The following is a 14,059-nucleotide window of genomic DNA, read 5'->3' as shown; positions in this document are numbered from 1 at the left end:
TACACGTAGCCTGTGTGCCTGATGATTTTAGGTCCGGACCTAAAGAAACAAGCAGCCAATGATTGTTTCATCGCCTGATCGTTCTGTCTATTACACAGAGTGTTAATTGACTGAATCGTTCTGATTCGGGCAATTATCCATCTGTGTAATAGAGCCCTTAAATAAGATCCCAAGTGCAGGTTAAATAGGCAAACCGTGGCTGAGGCTAACAACAGCAACACACATAGACTAATACATGACCTATAGTGAGATCTAGAATAAGGCTTGGAATGTATCATTCTCTGAGAGACACTGTCAGAGGGTTTTATTGTTGGCTTGGAGCTGTATCTTCTATTATTGGGACTGTTAGACATAAAACATAATTGGAGAGCGGACTTTTCTTCTGATAGAGTAAGAAGTAATGTTTATGACATAATATTCCTCTAACCATGGGGACATCAGAAATATTCTAAGGGTGCCTTCACACACACTGGATCTACAGTGGATTTTCAAGCTCATTGCCAGTTCTTTCCTATGAGAATACATACCCGCAGGGGGATGTTAGTATGTAAGTTAACCCCCCGCTGGCCGGAGCATACATCACCTGCTCCACGCTCCGGCTTGCTTCGGGGGTTCCTGGCGTTCGGACATTCCGCTCAGCCAATCAGTGCGCTGCCCCGCTGCAGCCACTGATTGGCTTAGCGGGATGTCCAGCCTGGGAACCCCTGAAGCAAGCCGGAGCGTGGAGCAGGTGATGTATGCTCCGGCCAGCAGAGGGTTAACTTACATACTGTACTCACAGCGGGATGTCAGTCCCGCTGTAAGTATGTATGGATCCTCAGCGGATTTAGCTGCGAATTTGCATTGTGAAATCTGCTGCGGATCCGGTACATGTTAAGCTACCCTAAAGACAAATTGGAACATCCTGATGAGAGACCCCTATTTTAGTACATTTGTAGAGAAAGGACCAAAATGTCTTTAGGAGATCCAGAACACTCGGAGAAATGATTGCTCCATCTTATCCTTGCTTAAAACCTAAAAACAGAAAGAAAAAGGGTAGGAAAGAATGTAACAGGTATATATAGATGCTGTAAAAATATGCCAAACGTGTCCATACATTTAGAATATAATAAGTCAGAACCAGTAACATTTCAGGAGAAGAAATTGTAACAAAAAGAGTTAATACTTATAGATTAAATATTACTCATTGTCAGGGCCGTCTTACCCATTGGGCATGGTAGGCGGCTGCCCGGGGGCCCTTGCGTCCTAGGGGGCCCTTGCGTCCTAGGGGGCCCCTGCCCTGTGATATATTTCCTGGCCCTTTAACTGGGAGTGCTCCTGATCAATGCTGGCAGATACGGGCTGTGCACAGCTCGCTCTTGAGGCCAGAAGCTGCATTCTGCTTCCGGTCACTAGAGATCTCTCTCACCCCCTGCATTCCCGTGCGGAGCACAAGTGACGTCACCAGCAGAGCCCTGAGAGGAAGGAGAAGCTGGAGGCCTGAAGCACAAAGCCTGAGTGAGTATGTGCTGATACGAGGGGGGGGGGGGGGGGGGGGAGGCTAGCTGGCAGGGAAGGTGTTAATCATGGGAGGAAGTGCTCTCTGCAGGCATGCAGACAGGGCCGTGGGTGAACTGGTAAACAGGGAGGGAGGGGGAGGGGGTGTAACTCCTCTGAGTGTGTATATATCTCCATTCAGTGTATACAGCAGTGTATTATATACTTATCCTCCTCCTGAGTGTATATATCTCCATTCAGTGTATACAGCAGTGTATTATATACTTATCCTCCTCCTGAGTGTATATATATCTCCATTCAGTGTATACAGCAGTGTATTATATACTTATCCTCATCCTGAGTGTGTATATATCTCTCCATTCAGTGTATACAGCAGTGTATTATATACTTATCTTCCTCCTGAGTGTGTATATATCGCTCCATTGTTGTCTCCCTGTATACTGTATAATACAATATATAGGGAAACAACATGGTTCATATATATAGAGACGGGCAAAACAACATGTCTCATATATACAGAGGGGCAACAAAATGACTATTATATTATATATGAACCATGTTGTTTCCCTCTATACAGTATACAGGGAAACAACATGGTTTTCATATATAATAGTCATGTTGTTGCCCCTCTGAATATATGAGACATGTTGTTTTGCCCTTCTCTATATATATGAACCATGTTGTTTCCCTGTATATTGTATTATACAGTATACACAGACTCCCTGTATTATACAGTATACAGGGAGACAACATGGCGTATATGCAGAGGGACAGCAACATGTCTCATATATAGAGAGGGGCACCAATATATATTAATTAGGCTTTTACCCACCACCTGTATACCCCACATATGCCTGTACCCCACATATATATATGTGTGTGTGTATATATATATATATTAGTTGTACACATACACTCACCGGCCACTTTATTAGGTACACCTGTCCAACTGCACGTTACCACTTAATTTCTAATCAGCCAATCACATGGCGGCAACTCAGTGCATTTAGGCATGTAGACATGGTCAAGACAATCTCCTGCAGTTCAAACCGAGCATCAGTATGGGGAAGAAAGGTGATTTGAGTGCCTTTGAACGTGGCATGGTTGTTGGTGCCAGAAGGGCTGGTCGCAGTATTTCAGAAACTGCTGATCTACTGGGATTTTCACGCACAATCATCTCTAGGGTTTACAGAGAATGGTCCGAAAAAAGAAAAAACATCCAGTGAGCGGCAGTTCTGTGGGCGGAAATGCCTTGTTGATGCCAGAGGTCAGAGGAGAATGGGCAGACTGGTTCCAGCTGATAGAAAGGCAACAGTGACTCAAATAGCCAACCGTTACAACCAAGGTAGGCAGAAGAGCACCTCTGAATGCACAGTACGTCGAACTTTGAGGCAGATGGGCTACAGCAGCAGAAGACCACACCGGGTGCCACTCCTTTCAGCTAAGAACAGGAAACTGAGGCTACAATTTGCACAAGCTAATCGAAATTGGACAGTAGAAGATTGGAAAAACGTTGCCTGGTCTGATGAGTCTCGATTTCTGCTGCGACATTCGGATGGTAGGGTCAGAATTTGGCGTCAACAACATGAAAGCATGGATCCATCCTGCCTTGTATCAACGGTTCAGGCTGGTGGTGGTGTCATGGTGTGGGGAATATTTTCTTGGCACTCTTTGGGCCCCTTGGTACCAATTGAGCATCGTTGCAACGCCACAGCCTACCTGAGTATTGTTGCCGACCATGTACATCCCTTTATGACCACAATGTACCCAACATCTGATGGCTACTTTCAGCAGGATAATACGCCATGTCATAAAGCTAGAATCATCTCAGACTGGTTTCTTGAACATGACAATGAGTTTACTGTACTCAAATGGCCTCCACAGTCACCAGATCTCAATCCAATAGAGCATCTTTGGGATGTGGTGGAACAGGAGATTCGCATCATGGATGTGCGGCCGACAAATCTGCGGCAACTGTGTGATGCCATCATGTCAATAGGGACCAAAATCTCTGAGGAATGCTTCCAGCACCTTGTTGAATCTATGCCACAAAAAATTGAGGCAGTTCTGAAGGCAAAAGGGGGTCCAACCCGTTACTAGCATGGTGTACCTAATAAAGTGGCCGGTGAGTGTATATCACTATTATAGTCTATATAACCACCTACCTACTGCTCCACCTTTATACCTGTATCTATATGGTAGATAAATAGGTGGTAAGGTATATTGCCTATAATAGTGATATGCTGTATGTGTGCAACATATATGACAATCACTATTATGGGCAATATACCTGGGGGGGGGCAATTAGCACCTCTGCCCAGGGGCTCATAATGCTGTTAAGACGGCCCTGCTGATTGTTTCAATAGACATATCATCTCACACCATTTTGAACAATTTGACTATGCAGACACCGATCAGCTAAAAGTATACCTGATAGATAAGATGGAGAGTCAGTTACACAGGTTCACTAAACTCTGTAGAAGAGAAAGTTACTGGTTATTTAGACTTAAAGAGGATGTACCACCAGGTACATCCTTTTGAATTTAACACATCGATAGAACGGCGCCGTCATGGGGAAGCTGGTGCCACGGTCCATTGATTCTAACTGAGCCGTGTCATAGAGGGGAGGGAATTCCCTCCCACTGCGGGCAGGCAGGCTGACCTCTAGTGCTTCAGCACGGCCTGGTACCGCTGGATAGAATGGCCCCATACACGGGAACCATGCCGTGGTTCGAAAAACGGACCACGGCACCTGCTTCCCCATGGCGGCGCCGATCTATCGGTGTGTTAAATTCAAGAGGATGTACCTGGTGGTACATCCTCTTTAACTCTCTGATGAGATGCTAGAGAGAATATAAAGCTTGATGTTCTCATTCCGTAAGAAGAAGTGGGTGTCTTTATGTTTTACATCTGCAATGCGTGATTTTGTTTGTATTCACCTGAGTAAGAGGATACGATACAAGTTGGATCAACAATAAATGTGTCTTTATGTTTTATGATATTATTCTGGTATGGGACAGAGAGAAAACGGGGTGTAAGCGGGGGAGCTTATTTTTATCCAAAATGCTGAGAACATTGAGAAGAACTTAGGGTGAGATTTATCAAACTGGTGTAAGGTAGAACTGGCTCAGTTGCCCCTAGCAACCAATCAGATTCCACTTTTAATTTCTCACAGATTCTTTGAAAAATAAAAAGGGGGAATCTGATTGGTTCCTGTGGAGAACTTATGTGGATAAGCGTTCCTGGCTGAGGGGAGGGGATGGGATAGGTGCAGTGCTCCCCTCCCAAGAGTGAGTATGGTCCTATTTAAAGGGGTAGTCCACCCAAAAAAAATTTCTTTCAAATCAACTGCTGCCATGAAGTGCCAGAGATTTGTAATTTACTTCTATTAAAAAATCTCAAGCCTTCCAGTACTTATCAGCTGCTGTATGCCCAACAGGAAGTTGTATTATTTCCAGTCTAGAGAGCAACAGAGGTTTTCTATGGGGATTTGCTACTGCTCTGGACAGTTCCTGACATGGACAGAGGTGGCAGTAGAGAGCACTGTGTCAGACTGGAAAGAAAACACCACTTCCTGCTGGACACACAGCAGCTGATAAGTACTGGAAGACTTAAGATTTTTTAATAGAAGTGAATTACAAATCTCTGGCACTTTATGGCACCAGTTGATTTGAAAGAAAAAATTTTTGGGTGGACTACCCCTTTAAATACATTATTATGGTATACCTGTTTCAGAAGAAAAGTCATCTTCCAGAGGGACTGCAGTGGATCTGACCAGAGATCATTTGGGCATTGCAGGAGTGGTGGATTGTCACCAAGTGTAAGTGAGCTATTTCATTTAGGTGTGAGTTCAGAAGGAAAGAGAGGTTCCACTCCTGAGTAGTTTTTATGTGCTTTTGTATAGGACTATTATTGTCACAGTGTACAATATCTCAATTTATACCCGTTTTATTTTATTATTTGATTCTTGCTTTCATAATTTTTTATTGTTTTATTATATTTCTGTATACATTTCCTGTCCCACCCGGAAATAAGTGGCGGCTATTTTGGACATGTGTGATTTAAACAACACCTGCTGGAGAGATCTACGTGGCAGCCCCAAGCATATAGCCAGACTCATATATTCAAGAAGGTCTTTGGGTTTTAGAAGATGCACTGTATTACCACATAGGCCCAGCCGTATTACACAAGGTGCCCCCTTCTTGTATTCAGTTTTTTTTTCCTTGAATCCAGTGGCATGTCCTGTGAGTGGCAGTGTTTTATACTGGCCCAGCACCAGGAAGAAGAACACAGCAGAGACCAGGTGCTAGACCAGGATAATGGTGGCAAAAACAAATCTGCAGTAAACTGTACACCAGACAGCCGCCTAATCTGCCTACCCCTCGACCCAGCCCTCATCCACAATACATTACTTGACCTATCTTATTAGATTTAATTTGTGAGATTGGAAATTACTGTATATGTTTTCTACAAGTTTCTGGTTTTTAATCTCAGCTCATAACTGCAACCTCTAAATCATACTTTAAGCTGAAAATAAATGTATGAATGTTGTGTAGAGTATACCCTAGCAAGCCTGCTCTTATCTGTATTGGACTTAGCAAAAATCTTTTTTCCAGAATGTTCTGCCACAGTCTTAACTGACAATAGAGTAGTATTAGTTTAATATATACATACAATTATTATAAATCGCATATCTACAATGACCATATTTCACATGTCAGTCTACAAGACAGTCCCATCAGTGATAGCAATCTCAGTCGTATTTACTTGCTCTGAAGCCTTTGCAGATCATTATTGTACAACCAATTTAGAAATAAAATATGAAAATATATTTATCTGAAACATAATATTGTGGATTATGTCTCAGAATAAAATCCCTAAATTTACACTTCTGTGTTTATGGTCACAGAGAACGAGAGGAACTAAAAGTGAACATGAAAATGGAAATACTGTGCTGTCAGGCTGCCCCAGAGAGGTAAATGAGACTCTTCGCCATCTGGCCAAATTTCCATCCCAAATTAGCTTTAACTAAAGAGTGTCCTTCTGCAGTGACATTACCACCCTCTGCAAAGCCAGAACAAGCCTCGAACAGTTTGGGAAATTTAGTTTTCTAAACCTAAAGGGAGGTCATTGCAAGGATAAAGAATGTTCATCTGTCACACTGGCACATCAAAGGCTTACACAGCCAAATGCCAGCTATGCAGAGGAGGTCATTGGAATGATGAAAATACCACTGGGCATAATGCAAATGTTAAAATTCTAAAGGATAAAGGATTCAAAAATAGCTGTATAACAGGTTTATGAGACCTAACCTTCAATATCTAGCTTGAGAAAAATTCCATGCATTTATTTATTGGTAAATAAAGGATCTACCATCTTTCATCATAACAAGGCTTGAGTGCTGCCTATTTTTTATCTGTCTGCACTGCATGTTCAAGGGTACGGTATGTTGCACTTGCTCAAAAAAACACTCTGGGAAGTGTTCATGCTTATTTTGCTGATATTGTGCACATAGGCTATTATTCCAGAATGTGCTTATCTGCTTTATTTGATTTCCTGCCACTTCTCCCATCTCCTGCCACTTCTGTGTTTGTATATAATTTTTTGCATATAAATTACTGTGTGTGTATATATTTCTATCTATCTATCTATCTATCTATCTACTTGTGTGAAATGTAATTTGTAAGGGGTTATCTAGTGTTTATTTTTTAAATAGTAAAACTAAGTCAGACCGAGTAAAAAAATAAATAAATAAAACTCAACCTGACACTGGGGTCTGATTATGGGGTTTGTATTAAGATGGGGGCTCTTTATTGGGGGAAATGATTATAGGGTTTGTATTATGCTGAGTGACTAATACTACTGTATGAATTTAGGATCTGTAATATACCAGGGGCTTTATACTGGTGTCTGATTCTGGGGTCTGTGTTATACAGGTCTGGTCTGAATTAAAATGGTTATGCATGCTGTACAAAACATTATTGTGGGCAATCGCCTCTGTTTGCATTGTGCTACCTATGCATTCATTACAATGAGAACAATATACAGTATAGGGAAAATCCAAAACTAACCCTTAACCCAGTTACACGCCCCACCCCCACACCACCCCCAGAATAAGACATGCCCTTGTTTTTTAAAGCCAGTGTGTGATTCGATGCCTAGGCCATTGCCCAGTGGACATACACTGTGGGTACTTCAGGTGACTTCACATTACTCGCCAGTAACAGACTTTGTACTTCAGCATTAGAGATGAGCATAACTCGATTGTTTAGCATTTGAATATCAGTTGCTGAAGAAGTTGGAGGCAGTCCTAGGGAGTCCAGGAAAACATGGTTATAGCTATAGAGTGATAAAAATAATTTGTTTTTCTGTATACAACCACAAAGTGTAGGTTTTGATATATGGTACAGTATTAATACCAACTCTTGTCAGTACTTTGTCCGTACTTTGCAAATAATTTGTGAACGAACAGAATTTTCTACAAGTTTTTCCAAAATGGAGGTCGCACATTGTACATTACATTGCATCCAAAGCAATGGGCTGCAAGGCCACCCCCCCCCCCCCCCCAACACACACACACACACACACACACACACACACACATCACATGTTTTTAGAAGGTTTTTTAGAAGTGGGTTTTAGAAGGTTAATTAGGTATCATGGACAGATAAATGAATATCAGTTAAATGAATATTAGGGACAGATAAATGGGTAGCTGAGAAATGGCTTATGTCCTGTCAATTTGTGTGCCAGTACACCTTGTCAACAGCTTTCCTGTGTGAAGTTAACCCAGTGAGTCACCTGTCAGGTTACATGAGGTGACCTGTTTTAAAACTGTGTCTGGCAGCAGAATAACTGTCATTGACAATGACACTTATTCTGCTGCCAGACATGGTTTTAGAACAGGTCACCTGAAGTAACTTGACAGGTGTCAAACAGATTAAACTTAACTTTCAGTAGAAATCAGCCAACAGGGAGACAAGGCATTATTGTCCAACAGTGACTTTACTCAAACATCAGGTACAACAGGTGCAAGTCTTTTATCTGTGGAATACTTTCAGAATAGCTGCTGGCCACAGGTGGGTAAATAATAGATAAGATAATAGCAACATAGGTGAATATGCACATATAAAGTGCAATTGGCACAAATATCACAATAAATAGAAACATAAGTTATAAACACTCAAAGTCCTTGATAAGGCACTTGTAAAGAGCACTTGTAATCAGATTTTAATACGGTTCAGAGAACCCCTTAAACTTTTAAGTCACTTGATACAGCATCCATATTAAAGTTATCCTATGAACACCTGTAAAGAGTGTGGTGAGGAAATAAAAGAGCACCTCTGCCAATGTAATTCTGTAATAAGTGTCCTTTGAATAAGAAGTCCTTTTTTTGTAGATAGAGGTCCTCTAGCAAGTAATGTCTATTAGAGTCTTTGCATAAAATACTTACCAAATATGATCCTTTCTAAAAGACGACAATAGCAATCACAGTAGTAGTAGTTAGTTTTTAACACAATAAACCCTAACAAAACTAAACCCCCGAAACTGCCACATATGGGGTCTAATGACTAGACACATTTCTTAACGGTTACATCGTGTAGCTAGAGATGAGCAAATCAATCGTCTAAACGAAGCGAAACGTTTTGTTTGATCGGCAAGCAGCTTATCAGCCTTCTACTCTTTAACTCTGTTCTGCTCCCTGCTGCTCCACCCCCGGTGTTGAGAGAAGCTGAATCCAGTCCTGGGAAACTGGGAATAAGCCGCTTACTGATCAAACATAAGGGCTTCACTTCGTTTAGATAGGCGTATTTGCTCATCTCTACTTGGGCCTACAAACCAGAAACAATAACTCTGCAAAGGGTGCAATCCACATGAGGCTCTATAACTGGCCCCATTGGCATGATGCTTATGCAGGGCAAAGAGAAAACCTCAAACTGTGGCCTATAAGACATTTGGCCTCCTCTTACAGTTGCGCACCTGTGGATGTAAAGGTGGATTCCAGCCGATTGCCAGTATTGGAGATGATGAAGTCTCTGCCACTTCGTGGATGGCTCCTGGGAGTGTGCATTTTGACGGTGGTGTCAGGCACAGGCTCTCAAGCATCTAATCCACATGACAATAGCATAGGGGTGTACTCCACCTCCTTATCATGTTCCAGATTATGCTTGAACTCCAGGAAGTAGTCTTTTTTTCATGGATTCAGGACACGCTTCAGCTGGGTCCGGGAGCTCCAGATGGCGATGTCCCACTCCTGCACCTTTTTCTGTCAAAACCATCTGCAAAAAGACGGGTGGAGTAGAAGGCGATGGTGCTGGTCCAGGAAAGAGTGATGGCTTCAATGGGACTGCTGCACACTCACAGCTTGACAGGGTCTCTGGGACCGCTGCACATTCAGGAATGCTGGACACTAAGGCATGGTAGACGGCCTCTCTTGGACTACTGCACTCCAATCACTTTCTTGAGCCTCCGTGCCCAATACAGCCTGAAACTGAACCTGGAATTGGCTCCTCATCCCAGCTGAACTTAATAGCCTCCCAGTAGCTGGGCGATGATGACAAGTATGCTGATGACAAGGGCACTGCTTGCAATGACTCCTCATTGTCAGGCCACTCTCTAAGCACTCGTGGACATCAGGGCTTCATATCCTCAGGCACCTCTTAAGCACCAGGACTCCTCATCTTCCTCAGGCCAACCCATAAGCACTCATAGACGGTCAGACTTCAGGTAAGCAGATCACTCACCAGCACCCACACCATGCTACCAACCTGTTATGCTTTCTTGGAGTCTAGTTTTACTTTAACGCAGGGCAGAGACACAGGTCCCTAGGGGTGGAAACACAAGGATGGAGAAGCAGCTTTCTATTAGTGTTTAGTAGAGATGAGCAAGTACTGCTTGATCGAGTAGTACACTATTTGAAACACTGGTTTTTAATCGAGAATTCGACCAAAAACACAGTAAAAATTTGATTCCCCTCCCACACTCCCTGGCGTTTTTTTTTTTAACCAATAACTATGCATGGGGGTGGGACAGGCACTAGGAGCACACAGGCAGTGAAAAAAAAGCATCTGCATTCATTGGCTGGCAAAACCATGTGACCTACAGAGTATAAGAATAGGGGTTTTCAGATTAGTTTTCAGATGCTACGTGGAGCAAGACATTGTATAGCAGGGACAGTTAGGTGTTAGGAGATTTTAGGCAGAAGGGACAGGGGTGATTGTAGCCTCTCTGCTGCCCGAGGCGAACTATAGAATGACGCCCCCCCCCCCCGTCAATCCGCCCACATTATAATCCACTACTGCCCCCCCCCCCCCACTGCTGTCCCCAATAAACATAATGCTTGGTCCCTTTCTGCACAGAGGATGTCAGGAGAGGAGGGGGCTGACTTTATAGGAGAGGTCCCAGCAGCACAGAGGATGTCAGGAGAGGAGGGGGCTAATCCTATAGGAGAGGTCCCAGCAGCACAGAGGATGTCAGGAGAGGAGGGGGCTAATCCTATAGGAGAGGTCCCAGCAGCACAGAGGATGTCAGGAGATGAGGGTGCTAATCCTATAGGAGAGGTCCCAGCAGCACAGAGGATGTCAGGAGAGGAGGGTGCTAATCCTATAAGAGAAGTCCCAGCAGCACAGAGGATGTCAGGAGAGGAGGGTGCTGATCTTTTAGGAGAGGTCACAGCAGCACAGAGGATGTCAGGAGAGGAGGGTGCTGATCTTTTAGGAGATGGTCCCCCTCTTCCCCCCTTATAGATGGTCCCCCTCTTCCCCCCCTTATAGATGGTCCCCCCCCCCCTTATAGATGGTCCCCCTCTCCCCCCTCCCTTATAGATGGTCCCCCTCTCCCCCCTCCCTTATAGATGGTCCCCCTCTCCCCCCTCCCTTATAGATGGTCCCCCTCTTTCCCCTCCCTTATAGATGGTCCCCCTCTTCCCCCCCCTTATAGATGGTCCCTCTCTCCCCCCCCTTATAGATGGTCCCCCTCTTCCCTCTCTCCCCCCCCTTATAGATGGTCCCCCTCTCCCCCCCCCTTATAGATGGTCCCCCTCTTCCCTCTCTCCCCCCCTTATAGATGGTCCCCCCTCTCCCCCCCCCTTATAGATGGTCCCCCTCTTCCCCCCCCTTATAGATGGTCCCCTCTCCCTTATAGATGGTCCCCCTCTCCCCCCCTCCCTTATAGATGCCCCCTTATAGATGGTCCCCCTCTTTCCCCCTCCCTTATAGATGGTCCCCCTCTTCCCCCCCCCTTATAGATGGTCCCCCTCTTCCCCCCCCCCTTATAGACAGTCCCCCTCCCGCCCCTCTCTTATAGATGGTCCCCCCCTTATAGATGGTCGCCCTCTTTTCCCCCTCCCTTATAGATGGCCCCCCCTTATAGATGGTCCCCCTCTTTCCCCCCTCCCTTATAGATGGTCCCCTTCCCCCCCCTATAGATGGTCCCCCTCTTCCCTCTCCCCCTCCCTTATAGATGGTCCCCCCTTATAGATCGTCCCCCTCTTCCCCCCCTACCTTATAGATGGTCCCCCTCTTTCCCCTCCCTTATAGATGGTCCCCCTCTTTCCCCTCCCTTATAGATGGTCCCCCTCTTTCCCCTCCCTTATAGATGGTCCCCCTCTTCCCCCCCTTATAGATGGTCCCCCTCTTCCCTCTCTCCCCCCCCTTATAGATGGTCCCCCTCTCCCCCCCCTTATAGATGGTCCCCCTCTTCCCTCTCTCCCCCCCTTATAGATGGTCCCCCTCTCCCCCCCCCTTATAGATGGTCCCCCTCTTCCCCCCCCCTTATAGATGGTCCCCCTCTCCCCCTCCCTTATAGATGGTCCCCTCTCCCTTATAGATGGTCCCCCTCCCCCCCTTATACATGGTCCCCCTCTCCCCCCTCCCTTATAGATGCCCCCCTTATAGATGGTCCCCCTCTTTCCCCCTCCCTTATAGATGGTCCCCCTCTTCCCCCCCCCCTTATAGATGGTCCCCCTCTCCCCCCCCCCTTATAGACAGTCCCCCTCCCGCCCCTCCCTTATAGATGGTCCCCCTCTTTCCCCCCTCCCTTATAGATGGTCCCCCCCTTATAGATGGTCCCCCTCTTTCCCCCCCTATAGATGGTCCCCCTCTTCCCTCTCCCCCTACCTTATAGATGGTCCTCCCCCCCTACCTTATAGATCGTCCCCCTCTTTCCCCCCTCCCTTATAGATGGTCCCCTTCCCCCCCTACCTTATAGATGGTCCCCCTCTCCCCCCCCCCCTGCACAGCAGATAAAACAAAAACAAAAAACAGCACACAACTCACCTGCCCTCCGTTCCCCCGTCGAGCCTCTCTGGTCTGGTCCCGGCTGATGTGCGGCTGCCCGGGGTGTCCCGTCCTGTCCCCGGCAGCGCGCGCATCAGAGAGCTCCCCGTGCGCCTGTAGCTGTGACTTCCGGTGCACGGGGATCTCTCTGATGCGCGCGCTGCCGGAGACAGGATGGGACACCTCCGGCAGCCGCACATCAGCCGGGGGACTAAGGCTGCATTCCTACGTTCCGTGATCCTGACGGATCACGGACGTGGAATGCATTTACCGGAGTCCCCCCGCGCCCGGACAGCATCTGTAATGAGATGCTGTGAGCGGGGGAGTCTGTATTCATAAGCGCCGCGTGGCTGATTCATTACAGCGCGGCGCTTATGAATACAGTCTCCCCTGCTCACAGCATCTCATTACAGATGCTGTCCGGGCGCGGGGGGACTCCGGTACATGGTACGATCAGTGGCGGATTATAATGTGGGCGGCCGCCCGAACCGCTCATATTATAATCTGCCACTGAATGCCGCCCCCATGAAGACAGCTGGTGGCGCCGCCTGAGGCAGACGACTCAGGTCGCCTCATGATTGCGGCGCCCCTGAGAAGGGACCCTTAAAATCCCTTGTTAGGGCTAAAATTATAGATATCAGAGATTGATCACACATATATGTAGCTATTAAACTGACTAGCCGCACATCAGTGTGTTCAGATAGGCAGGCAGCTGGAGTGCACTGTGAGGAATAGCGTGCAGTGTATCTACTTGCTCAAAACTTCAGATATGGCTTTCTGGGGCCCCCTTCTTGCAAGGGCCACATAGCAGTCGCCTTCCCTGCCTTCATGGTAGCTACGCCACTGCCGACAGAATAAGCAGCCATTGTCTCTCTGCTCTGCCAGTAACTTTTGTAGCTGCAGGCAGGATTCTGCCTCTGGTCACAAGAGATTTAATTTTTGGGCCAGTTCTTTGCTATGGGGCCCCATGATGGTGACCTCTAAGTGGTTGAATTTTGGTTTCCAAGAAACAAGCTTTTTTCTCCAATAGACTTTAATGGTTTTCGATGTTTGATCGAATAGTCGAGTATCACGGTCTACTGAAATCAAATTTTGAAATATCTAATATTTCACTACTCGTTCATCTCTACGGTTCAGTAGACCTTTCTTGTGACGGTGTTGGTGCGTTTTTCTAGGGGGGGTATTGTGCAAAAGAGCATGTGGAAATGTTCGAAACAGCCACTTAATCAATGGAAAGCAATGTGACTTTAAAAAGCACTTTTTTTGCTATGAAAAAATGCACATTT

The sequence above is a fragment of the Dendropsophus ebraccatus genome, unplaced genomic scaffold, assembly GCF_027789765.1.
Source record: "Dendropsophus ebraccatus isolate aDenEbr1 unplaced genomic scaffold, aDenEbr1.pat pat_scaffold_691_ctg1, whole genome shotgun sequence".
Lineage (NCBI taxonomy): Eukaryota > Metazoa > Chordata > Amphibia > Anura > Hylidae > Dendropsophus > Dendropsophus ebraccatus.
This window is presented reverse-complemented; position numbering follows the sequence as displayed.